Below are 11549 nucleotides of genomic sequence, written 5' to 3'. Positions count from 1 at the left end.
TCTTGGGGAATGTCCAAAAGTAGGGCCTTCCTATTGGTCAAAAAGGGAGGGGGAAAGGACCCCGAGGGTGGAGCTAGCCAAGCCCCATGAGCGAATCATATTCCAGAATTCCAGTGCGATAAAGAGCGGAGCTTCGAGACGCGGCGGGAGGATGGCGGTGGGGAGCTGAGCCTGTAATCCACGAGTCACATCTTCAGGAGAGCCTGGAGAGGAGAGACAGGGAGAGCAGTTCTCAGTAGCGGTGTGGTGTGAGCGACACGCTGCTGCCGGCCGGAGCGCTCCACCTGACGAACGTGTGGGAAACCACCTCGTGGGCAATGAGAGAACGCAGTCGGGCACACCAGAACACATGGTAAACACACACACACACACACTCTCGTGTGTGTAGGCCTCTCCAGCAGACCTGTCAAAATGTGCACTGCCGTTCTCTAATTGACTGTTTGTAATCACCTCTACTCCCACACACACACACACAGACATAGACACACACACACACACGCGGGCGCACTTGTCTCTTGGCATATCGATGAGTGAAAATGACAGCAGAGAACCTTGGGAAGCTTCTCGGGGGCAATTTGTAACGATTTGTCGACGACCTGCTGCAGCGGCGGTCAGGAGGAGCGACAGAGTGACGGAGGGAGCGAGGTTTAGGAGGAGGAGGAGGAGGAGGAGGAGGCAGCAGTGAGACGGGGAGACGAGGGAGGAGAGACGGGCAGAGGAGCCACGTGCAGACAGTGTGTGAGAGTGCCTGTGTGTGTGTGTGTGTGTGTGTGTGTTGCGTCATTCAAACACCTGCTGTTTCTGCTGCAGCTAAATGAACACGTTACAACCAGCAGCACGATGCACACAAACACAGAGAGAGAGAGAGAGCGAGAGATTGAAATCACAAGCAATTTCAAACAATAGACATGTTCCTGTTGCACCTCCAGGGATGGAAAACAAAATCCCTGATTTTAATCTGTTTTTATTTGTCCATTCTCCATGGAGACTTGTAATAGTGAGGAAGCAATGTGTACATTTCGGTTCCTATAATATAATAATATGTAAAGATGAGTCGACTGGGTTTTTTTCTGCACATTTTTCCCTGAAATCTTTAGTTAACTAAGAGAGTGCTCATTATATTCCTAACAACGGATATGTCGCTCTTTGGTCACGATGTAACGCTCCAGTGAATTAACGACAAATTAAATATTGTATTGAATCCGGCTCCATTCAGGGCTATGAAAGGCAGCTTGGTTCCATGACAACATTTCTACACATTCAGGCCATCACTTTGATACGGCGCTATTAATTATAGGCTTCCTGCTTACCTCAAGGCCCAAAGCTTTGCTTCTGAGGTGGTCCTTTTTTCACACAATGTAGCCCTGTAGTTCATTCCACTGATTAAATTCCCTGAGATAATAATCTCACAGCACAAATAGACAACTGAGCTGTATTATTATGATAATACAATAGTTTTCTTTGGACAATAGATGTTACTCCAGAGGCATATGGCTCAATTTTGCGCCGATGACCCCTCGTGGGTTAATCCGATCCTGCCTATATCGCACTAATTGAGATCATTTTGGATGGATTGGGATGAAAATCCGAAACTTTTATTGCAAAAAGCTTCCCCGCTTGACTTAGAGAAGAAAAACAACAGTAAAAGATTCACAAAGCAAAGCGTCGTTCACAGAACAACAACTTTAAATATTCAGCAGGCCGACGCCCACGAGGCCCAGTTACAAGTTTCAGGCTCAGATCTCATCTCCGTGAATCCATTTATAACTTTATTCTGTCCCAATTAATGTATCAGTTCCTCTCCACTCTGAATGGAATGAGGTCAAAGCCGCTCACACGCAGCCCCAGCTATGATTAAAAACCCAGCTGCTTTATGTAGGTTGTCCTCGCTACAATACTGTCTATTCAACACTTTTTCCCCGACTCCACTTGGCTCAAGCACAGAAAGGGTCCAAATGAGGGCCCCTGTTATCAATTCATTACACCTAATTAAACAACTGCAATTAAATAGGATGGATATGATCTGCTGTAGCTTTACAGATTCAGCTTCTCCTGATCAGCTCCTTTGCTTCTCATTTGTTAATCGGATCTTCCCAGACAGAGGAGTCACCGCATGGACTTAAGTTAACCTAAAGGACGATTTAATTCCAGAGAGCGCAGATCATGCTATATAAAAGTGCCGATACATATATACGCCCGGTGGAGATAATGGGTCAGGGCTTGTGTATCCGCCTGTTTGTCCGCGGCTAATCTTCCACACTGCTGGACGCACAAGGCTAAAATGTTTTGTCATTTATGACCGCGTGCTCGTGGTTGCGTTGAATCACAATGTTATTATTGACTGTATATATATATACAGGACTGTCTCAGAAAATTAGAATATTGTGATAAAGTTCTTTATTTTCTGTAATGCAATAAAAAAAACAAAAATGTCATGCATTCTGGATTCATTACAAATCAACTGAAATATTGCAAGCCATTTATTCTTTTAATATTGCTGATTATGGCTTACAGCTTAAGAAAACTCTAAAATCCTATCTCATAAAATTTTAATATTTCCTCAGACCAAGTAAAAAAAAAAGATTTATAACAGCTGAGTGTTTGTCAAGGCTCAGGAAACCCTTGCAGGTGTTTCGGGTTAATTAGACAATTCAAGTGATTTGTTTAATACCCTACTAGTATACTTTTTCATGATATTCTAATATTTAGAGATAGGATATTTGAGTTTTCTTAAGCTGTAAGCCATAATCAGCAATATTAAAAGAATAAAAGGCTTGCAATATTTCAGTTGATTTGTAATGAATCCAGAATGCATGACATTTTTGTTTTTTTAATTGCATTACAGAAAATAAAGTACTTCATCACAATATTCTAATTTTCTGAGACAGTCCTGTATATATATATATATATATGTATATATATTTTTATATATATTTATGTATATATGTATGTATAGATCTATGTAGGGCTGCAACTAATGATTATTTTGATAATCGATTAATCGGTTGATTATTCTATCGATTAATCGATTAATCGGATAAAAAAACAAAAACACTTTAATTTTCAACCCTTTATTCGAAACAGGGTCGTACGGTCATGGTAAACCTGGAAAAGTCATGGAGTTTTTAAATGGCTATTAGCAGACCTATAAAAGTAATTGAAAAAAATAAAATCCCAAAATATTTGGAAAAGTAATGCAAATGTGTTTTATTCCCATTTTAATTTACACGGTATATATACGGTATGCTTTGGAATTCTCATTGTTAGTTTAAATACTACATCTTCTCACTTTGTCACGTATAGACAGAGTTTTCACAAAATGTTTAAAGGGTACCTGTAGTGCAAAACAACAACGTGCTACATCCATTCGGCGCATCAAATAAATCATATTTACCCCGCCGCTATTGTCAACAAGTCACGCATAGCCCGAGGATTTACATTTCTTTGTCAACATTCCGAGTCCGTGAACGCTTCAGGGCGCAGCCATTTTGCTAGTTATTTACTCATGTCAAAGCTAACTATGACGTTGAGTCGTTGAAAGGAATTCAGCCAATCTTCTACACGCGTTGCTTCTTGGGATAGATCGGTGGCCTCAAGAATTACACAATCTATATCAGGGTGCTCAATACGTCGATCGCGGCGACCTGCCAGTCGATCGCGCGTAGTATTGGTAGATCGCATGACATTAAAAAATTGGCCCGCCCCCCTGTCACTTTCTCTATAGCGCCACATTACAGCAGCAGCATGTCATTTCTGTCTCTACGTGTTGCGTTGACAGTCCTCTGCCCGCCGTCTCGTGCGCGGAGCTCCCGACACCGGTTTGCGCGCATCGGGACGGACGGAGCAAAGAAAAAGTCACTAGCCCCCCGAACATGTCGGCCGAACATTGCATCAATGAAAGACATCTCCAGCGCTGGCTTATGCGCGATGTAGCTATCAAGCTCACTCTTTTGTGTGAAGCAGATGAGGTCTAATGACACTATATCATCGGACATAAGTTCGTGCTCTTTACAACAAATGCACTCTATGTCTGTTTTCTGTGGCACACATTTCCCACAACTGCACCAAACGTCCGCCGACTTGCGTGCACGGTCCGCACGGTGAAGCATCTGGACCGGCGGTCCTTCGGCATCAACTTCATCAGAATCATCGCTATCATCGCTGTCACAATTCACTAAATGGGGATAGTCTGCTTTTAAAGGTTCAAACAAGTATCCAGTTGCTGAATCAGACAATCTTTCATCGTCCATATTATCAATCTCTCAGCATTTGTTTGCGAGCGCTCGACGTTGTTTATATTGGTATCTGAACACATCCGCTGTGGCTGGCTGTCGATCTCTCAACGATTTGACGTCACACCACCCGCGACATATTCAAGCTCCAGTGCAATGTCGCATGTCGGAGTTGAGGACTTTGAACAGCCTAAACTACGTATTGTTATTGAATACTGGACCGTCAGTGCATGAATAACCTTTAGAAACACATTATCTTTTGATCTGGCTACATATTCGCTTTCACTACAGGTACCCTTTAATCATGGAAATTTGGTTTAGTCATGGAAAGGTCCTGGAGATCCACTGGTCAGCATGTGATGAACCTGCTCACTGGTCACCATGGTGATGAACCCGTCAGAAACAGACTGACAGCTTTCCTCTCCTGAGCAGTGGTCCCCATGTGGCCCCCTGAACAATATCAGAGACGCGTTACGATTTATTATTTTTTTCACCTGACGTGTCGCGTCTCGGCCAATCAGCGTTCAGATGTCCACAGCGTTTGGGAAGTTAGGTTAGCTTGAATGTTAGTCCGCTACATCTGCTGCCGTCACGCTGCACGGTGTAGCGATGCTAACAAAGTACCGTACGTTAAAAACGATGTGATTTAGCATATTTTTAGTATCGATACTTCATTAAAAGAGCGATCAGGCGCACGCGCTGCTCCGCTCCGTTAAATGTCTGCGCGCGCAGCGCACACAGCGAGTGGCGTCGGGGCTTATCTCCGTTGCCTTTCTCCATGGAAAAATATTTTCCGCTATCCGCCACGGAATAAATAACCACGTTTTCTACGTTATACTCTTGTGGAAATGCCACACACGTCGTGACATGTAGCGCCCTGGTGTCTGGGTTCATAACGTCACCCGGAGGCGCACTCAGCTCCGTGAATGACTTCCGCATCCAGCGCCACGTGAGCAGCAGCAGCCAATTAGATTCATCAACAGAGGAGCAGGTCAGCGCTGATTGGCTCTCACAACGCAGCGTTCAGTCTCTCCTCTCCCTCTCGCTCCGCTCTTGTTTCTCCTGCGCCGCTCTGCGCTCAACTCAACTTTGTTTATACTCCGTGACTTATTGAGCGCCGTAATAATCGCTCGACACAACGAATCGATAATGAAATTCGTTGCCAACTATTTTAATAATCGATTTTTATCGATTTTATCGATTCGTTGTTGCAGCCCTAGATCTATGTATATATATTTATCTCTATATATACATAAATATATGTATATATATTTATATATATATATGTATATTTATATATATGTATGTATAGATCTATGTATATATATATTTATCTCTATATATACATAAATATATGTATATCTATGTATATATATATATGTTTATATATATATATGTATATTTATTTATATATATATTTATCTCTATATATACATAAATATATGTATATCTATGTATATATATATGTATATATATATGTATATTTATATATATATGTATATATATACATATTTATATATATATTTCTCTCTCTATATATATATATATATATACAGGACTGTCTCAGAAAATTAGAATATTGTGATGAAGTTCTTTATTTTCTGTAAGGCAATTAAAAAAACAAAAATGTCATGCATTCTGGATTCATTACAAATCAACTGAAATATTGCAAGCCTTTTATTCTTTTAATATTGCTGATTATGGCTTACAGCTTAAGAAAACTCAAATATCCTATCTCTAAATATTAGAATATCATGAAAAAGTATACTAGTAGGGTATTAAACAAATCACTTGAATTGTCTAATTAACTCGAAACACCTGCAAGGGTTTCCTGAGCCTTGACAAACACTCAGCTGTTATAAATCTTTTTTTTTACTTGGTCTGAGGAAATATTAAAATTTTATGAGATAGGATTTTAGAGTTTTCTTAAGCTGTAAGCCATAATCAGCAATATTAAAAGAATAAAAGGCTTGCAATATTTCAGTTGATTTGTAATGAATCCAGAATGCATGACATTTTTGTTTTTTTATTGCATTACAGAAAATAAAGAACTTTATCACAATATTCTAATTTTCCGAGACAGTCCTGTATATAGAGAGAGAGAGAGAGTTACTCTGAACTGGCCGGTTGGGGCGACTTTTGATCAACAACTGCTTCAAAGTGAATTTCTGACAATCGTCTGGAAACATCAATTTTGTCAATTGCTGTGGTTAAAAAATAAACGACACCCATTGAAAGGTCGGTGTCATTTTGAACCGTACAAGATCGATGAATCCCCGTTTTTCACCGCCATTCACGCCGCCATCTGGACTGTGTAAGGGAGCCAAGAGGGACGATTGAGTGGGACTCGAATCGTCTTTACTTGGACAGAAATGTGCAATGGCATAAAAAACAATACAATACATACAATAAGTGTGTGTGTGGTGTGTGTGTGTGTGTGTGTGTGTGTGTGTGTGTGTGTGTGTGTGTGTGGGTGTGTGTGTGTGTGTGTAGGTGGGTGTGTGTGTGTGTGTGTGGGGGTGTCCTGGATGGGTCTCTGTGTGGGTCCTGGTGTCCTCAGCTGGGCGGTGCAGTGTCTCTCTGTTCCTGCAGCTGTGACTCTTGAGAAGCCTTCTACATCTTCAGCAGTCCTGCCCTGCCTGGTTCTGCACCTCGGTTCCAGTCCCTCGCAGTGTTGGGAGTGCTGCTCCTCCTGAGTGTGGTGTCTGCTGGCTTCGGGCTCCGCACTGCTTCCTTCCCTTCCTGGCCTGGACGGTACTCCAACCAAACCTTCTGTGAAACCTTCCCATCCTGCTCAGAGCCTGTGCTTCCTGTCAGGGGCGGCTCTCTACAGCTCCAGGCTGCCTGAGGCTTCCCTCTGGCCTGAGAAGAGCTGGCAGGCTGCTTCTCAATTTAGTGTCTGTGTTTTTGTTGACCATGTCAGAGACCTGTTGATGGTGGGACTCCCAGGTATTATGCTCCGTCCTCTCCTAGTGAGTATAGTCCACCGGTGCAGTAGTGAGTGTTCGTCCTGTACAATCAGCCCCCCTGAAGTCCACAATCCCCTCCTTTAGTTTGGTATTCACCATGAGGCTGTTGTCCAGATCACAGGCAGATCAGCAACTTCCTCAGGTAGTCCTCGGCAACTGTGTCGTTCAGCAGGCCCCACACAACCTCCAATCAGCAAACTTGATGACTTGTCACCACTGTGGTGCACACAAACTTGATGATGGTGTTGGAGTACAGGGCTGAGGACGCAACCCTGGGGGAGGGGTGTACAGGTGGGGGCCCAGGGGGACCACCTGTGCACTGGACCACCTGTGTGGTGTGATGTGTCGGAGTCCAGAGTCCAGAAGTCCAGCACACACAGGGGTCCAGCTCCATCAGCAGGTCAGTCCAGTCCAGTTCAGCAGGGGTGGGTGACTGAACTATAATCAATATGAACAACAGTCTGAAACCTCCCCCTCCATCCTCTGGCTGGAGAGCCAGTGTTGTGAGAGTGTGTGACGTCATGAGTGGATGGTGCTGGAGACAGCATCATCTGTGGATCTGCATAGACGAAGGGTCTGTTGCAGGAAGGGGTCCGAGGGGCAAGGAAGAGGGAGGCATTTCATGAGCACCGAGGTGATGACCAGATTCATGACAGGGTCGGTGAGCATTCATACATGGTAGTCATCAGCACAGGGGGAGGACAATAGTGGCACAGGCAGGGACCACCGGGGAGGAGCTCAGGGAGCAGGGAAGTAGAATATTGTGGGATGGTGAACACTGGAGCTGGCTGGAGCTAGCTACCGCAATTAACCCACCTGGACTGCCAGGACCACACAGGTGTCCTGGTGTTTTCCCCCCCTCCACCTCCTCCTCACACTGGTCACTGTCACAGAGTGGTGTGTTCATCGGTAGAACCCACCTCCATAGAACTCACTGCTTGGTGTTGTTGTTGGCCGCGGCGTTGCTGTTGCTAAGCTAGCCCAAACCCAAAAAAAAAATGAGGAGTTCCGGTCGTCGATCGCTCGGCACTCACCATCGCGCTGGGTCTGCTCTGTCTGGTCTCTGTGATAGCGATAGTCCGTAGCAGCCTGGTGCTGGGCGCTTGCCCATCTGTGATTTCTGTCTGTCTCGTCCTCTCCCTTGGCTTTTCACCGCCCTCCTCAGTCCATAGACCGCTGCCTTGTACTCGTCCATGTTGCCGGATACAAGACCGGAGAGAGAACCCACTGAGTGCACTCTTCAACTCCGAGATGTGACTACATGCAAACGTCTCGAGAGGGGCCCCGAAAAGTCAGATCAGTGCAACATGTGAATGTTTCATGATGGAGCCGAGGCGCCGGGGTCATTAGAAGTGTCATGACTCACTTTCATCCGTTATTTCAAAGTGGGCGAACGGCACCACACCACTAGTTGTGACACACCTGATATTCTTAATCACCGGATTGTGGCCATTACTCCGTTCGCCCCGTGCTCTCACGAGGGCCCTTGTATTTTATGATGCTTGACTAAAAGGTGGAGAAAAGAACCCAAAACGTATCTCTTCTCCTGTGTGTCTGACAGAAGGAGGAAGACCTCCTGAGGAAGGAGGTTTCCTCCACTGTGAAGGTTAGCGGCTCGAAGATGAAGAGCTTTAAAGCCCAAGAGGCCGCATGCAGCTGCATCTTCACTCGCTTTAATTCACACCCACGGCTGGCTGTCTGGATGAGTGTCGCCCACACGCCGTTCTACTGTGTGTGTGTGTGTGTCCTCCTATTCGGTTTCACTCCAGCTGCTTTCTCTTCACTCGACTCTTGACCTCTGCGCCTCTTGTGCTCCTCAACTCCTCCAACTCGCCAGTTCCTTCACGTCCACGTTTCTCTCTTTCTTAATTCACCCTTGTTTTAATTTCGCCCCGTCGGCGCTCTCGCTCGTCTCCCTCTCTCCTCCATCGTCTTCTGCAGGCCTCCTCATTTCTCTGAGGAGCTGGCTGCTCTTTTTTTAGAAAGTGATATAGCATTCCTGACTCCCTCCCTCCCTCCTTCCCTCCCTCCCTCTCCCTTCCTCTCTCTCTCTCTCTCTCTCTGAAGGTGTCTCATTCAACAATTGTTGTCTGTCTCTCCCCATCTCTCTCTCTCTCTCTCAGAAGGTGTCTCATTCAACACTTACTGTCCTTCTCTCCCCCCCCTCTCTCTCCCCCCCCCCCTCTCTCTCTTAGAAGCTCTCTGTCTCTCTGTCACCATCTCTCCGGTCTCATCTCATTCATACCTCACTTTTCTGTCTACCAGTTATCTCTCACACTTTCTGGCCAGCAATCTGTCTGTGATTGTAGTAAGATCGTAGCCAATGAGGCACTCAGTGCACCCTTTCATCAGACACACACACACACACACACACTCAGACACACACACAGACACACACTTCGTGGAATCAGCCTCCGATTCGGCTTACCCACACAATATAATATATGTAATATAACACTAAAATAATCTTCTTTTTTTTTTGTCATCTGACTTATTTCCTCATGTGTGTTCTGTACAAGTGAAAACACATTCCTCTCATCGTAGTGAGATGTTTCCACGTCAAATCCGCCAGAGACCGACTTCGCCCACGCAGTGTTGGGGTGATGCTGCGCGTGTGTGGTGGCACCCTAACTCAGACCGGTCCACATTGAAAGCAGAGAGGAATCATTGCAATGGCGTTATTATTGAGATTAATGGTTCACTAATTGAAACATTCCTCTTCTACGTGCCAGACATGTACTCACCTCACCGCTGTGGCACACAATCCATGTGAAATGAAAATTAGGACACAGAAATCAATAGAATCCCAGAACAGATCGGCAGCCAGGCAAATACATATACATGTCAGGACGCATGCCACAAAAAGAGAGAAAACACCGACAGCCAGACGAGAGAGAAAAAGAAAAAATGAGACAAACGAGATTTGGTTAGAAAAGAGGGAGGGGGGGGGGACCCCAACGTGAGAGCTTAATGAGATACCTGAGGAAATGAAATTGATCCGACAGCGTGTGCAGGGTGAGCAGCCCCGTCTCCAGCCTCCTCCGCGGACTCCTTTGGGGTCCCTGTCCGCCTCAGGCAACTTCCTTGCGGAGCTCAGCAGTTTTCACCCCCCAAAAAAATATCAGCCCTCCTGGAGTGCGATTTTTCTCTCTCTCTCTCTGCTTCCCACCTCCAGCCCCCTCCAGCAAACGTATATTTAAAGACAATTATACCATCCAGAATAGGAAGAAAAATAATGTATATACAGCCGAGATTTAAAAAGTGCTCTGCCGTGACCAGCCACAGCTGATTGTAGTGGCGAAAAAAAAGGCAATTAATAATCCCGCACTTGTTTAAGGAGGCAACAGAGGCAGGCTGCCGGTAATGAAGTCAATACCCAAGAATGAGTCTCAGCTGGTGAGAGGTGGAGAGAGAGAGGGAGAGAGAGGGGGGGGAGGGAGAGAGAGCGCGCGCAGAGGAATTCATCATAGAATATGTCACCCATGATCAATACTGTGGGCAAAACGCACCTGATATGTATCCACGGTCCTCTCCAAGCTCCCCGCACTCTGCGCATAAACCCTTTTCTCCGCAAAGTCCCGCTCACTCCTCTGCGGCTCTTCCGGTCGCCTCCACATAAAACATGAACATATGTATCCCTGGCATGGAGTCTGCTTCACGCGCCAAATCGTCGTCTGATTGCAGCGACTGTCGTCCAGCCGAGTCCACACATTCCATCAAGTGTATTACCAATCAATCGGATCGATAGTTTCCACAAGAGAGGGCTTTTTGTCATTTGAACATGTTCATAAATCATGAAATCAAATGTGCTCGCGCGGGCGTTGCACCACGTTCCTAATTGCGTGAACTTAAATCCATTTGGACTGTGCCCATTGGTCCCGCGCGTAAAACCACAGCGCCGTGGCTCGATGTGGTGAATGGAATTAAATAAATGAACCGCGTCCCATCTGCTGCGTAATAACAATTTGATAAGCTGTGTAGTGTGAGGAACAAGCAATCGAAACCGACCCGGGTGTGCTCTCCTGTGACAACGGGGAAGATGTGCGCAACACGTCCAATTTGTGGCTCCGCCGCTGCGGCGAGGGGAGGGTGGAGGCTAGCGGAGCAATGGCGCCATCTGGTGGCCAAACGGGTGTCAGTGCACCACAAGACGTTTTTGGCGCTTCTAAGAATTTGTAAGTTTTGAATTTGTAAGTTTTCCAGGCTGTAGACAAATGTAACTTGTACATGTACTGTAGTACAGTATGGAGGGACTTGTACTCTAAGCATTTCCACTTAACAGTATTTAAATAATATTTTACAATAACAATAACGCACAAAGATATTAGTGTAGAGTATTAATAATAAT

This window comes from Pseudoliparis swirei, chromosome 10 (assembly GCF_029220125.1).
Source record: "Pseudoliparis swirei isolate HS2019 ecotype Mariana Trench chromosome 10, NWPU_hadal_v1, whole genome shotgun sequence".
In the NCBI taxonomy this organism is placed as follows: domain Eukaryota; kingdom Metazoa; phylum Chordata; class Actinopteri; order Perciformes; family Liparidae; genus Pseudoliparis; species Pseudoliparis swirei.
This window is presented reverse-complemented; position numbering follows the sequence as displayed.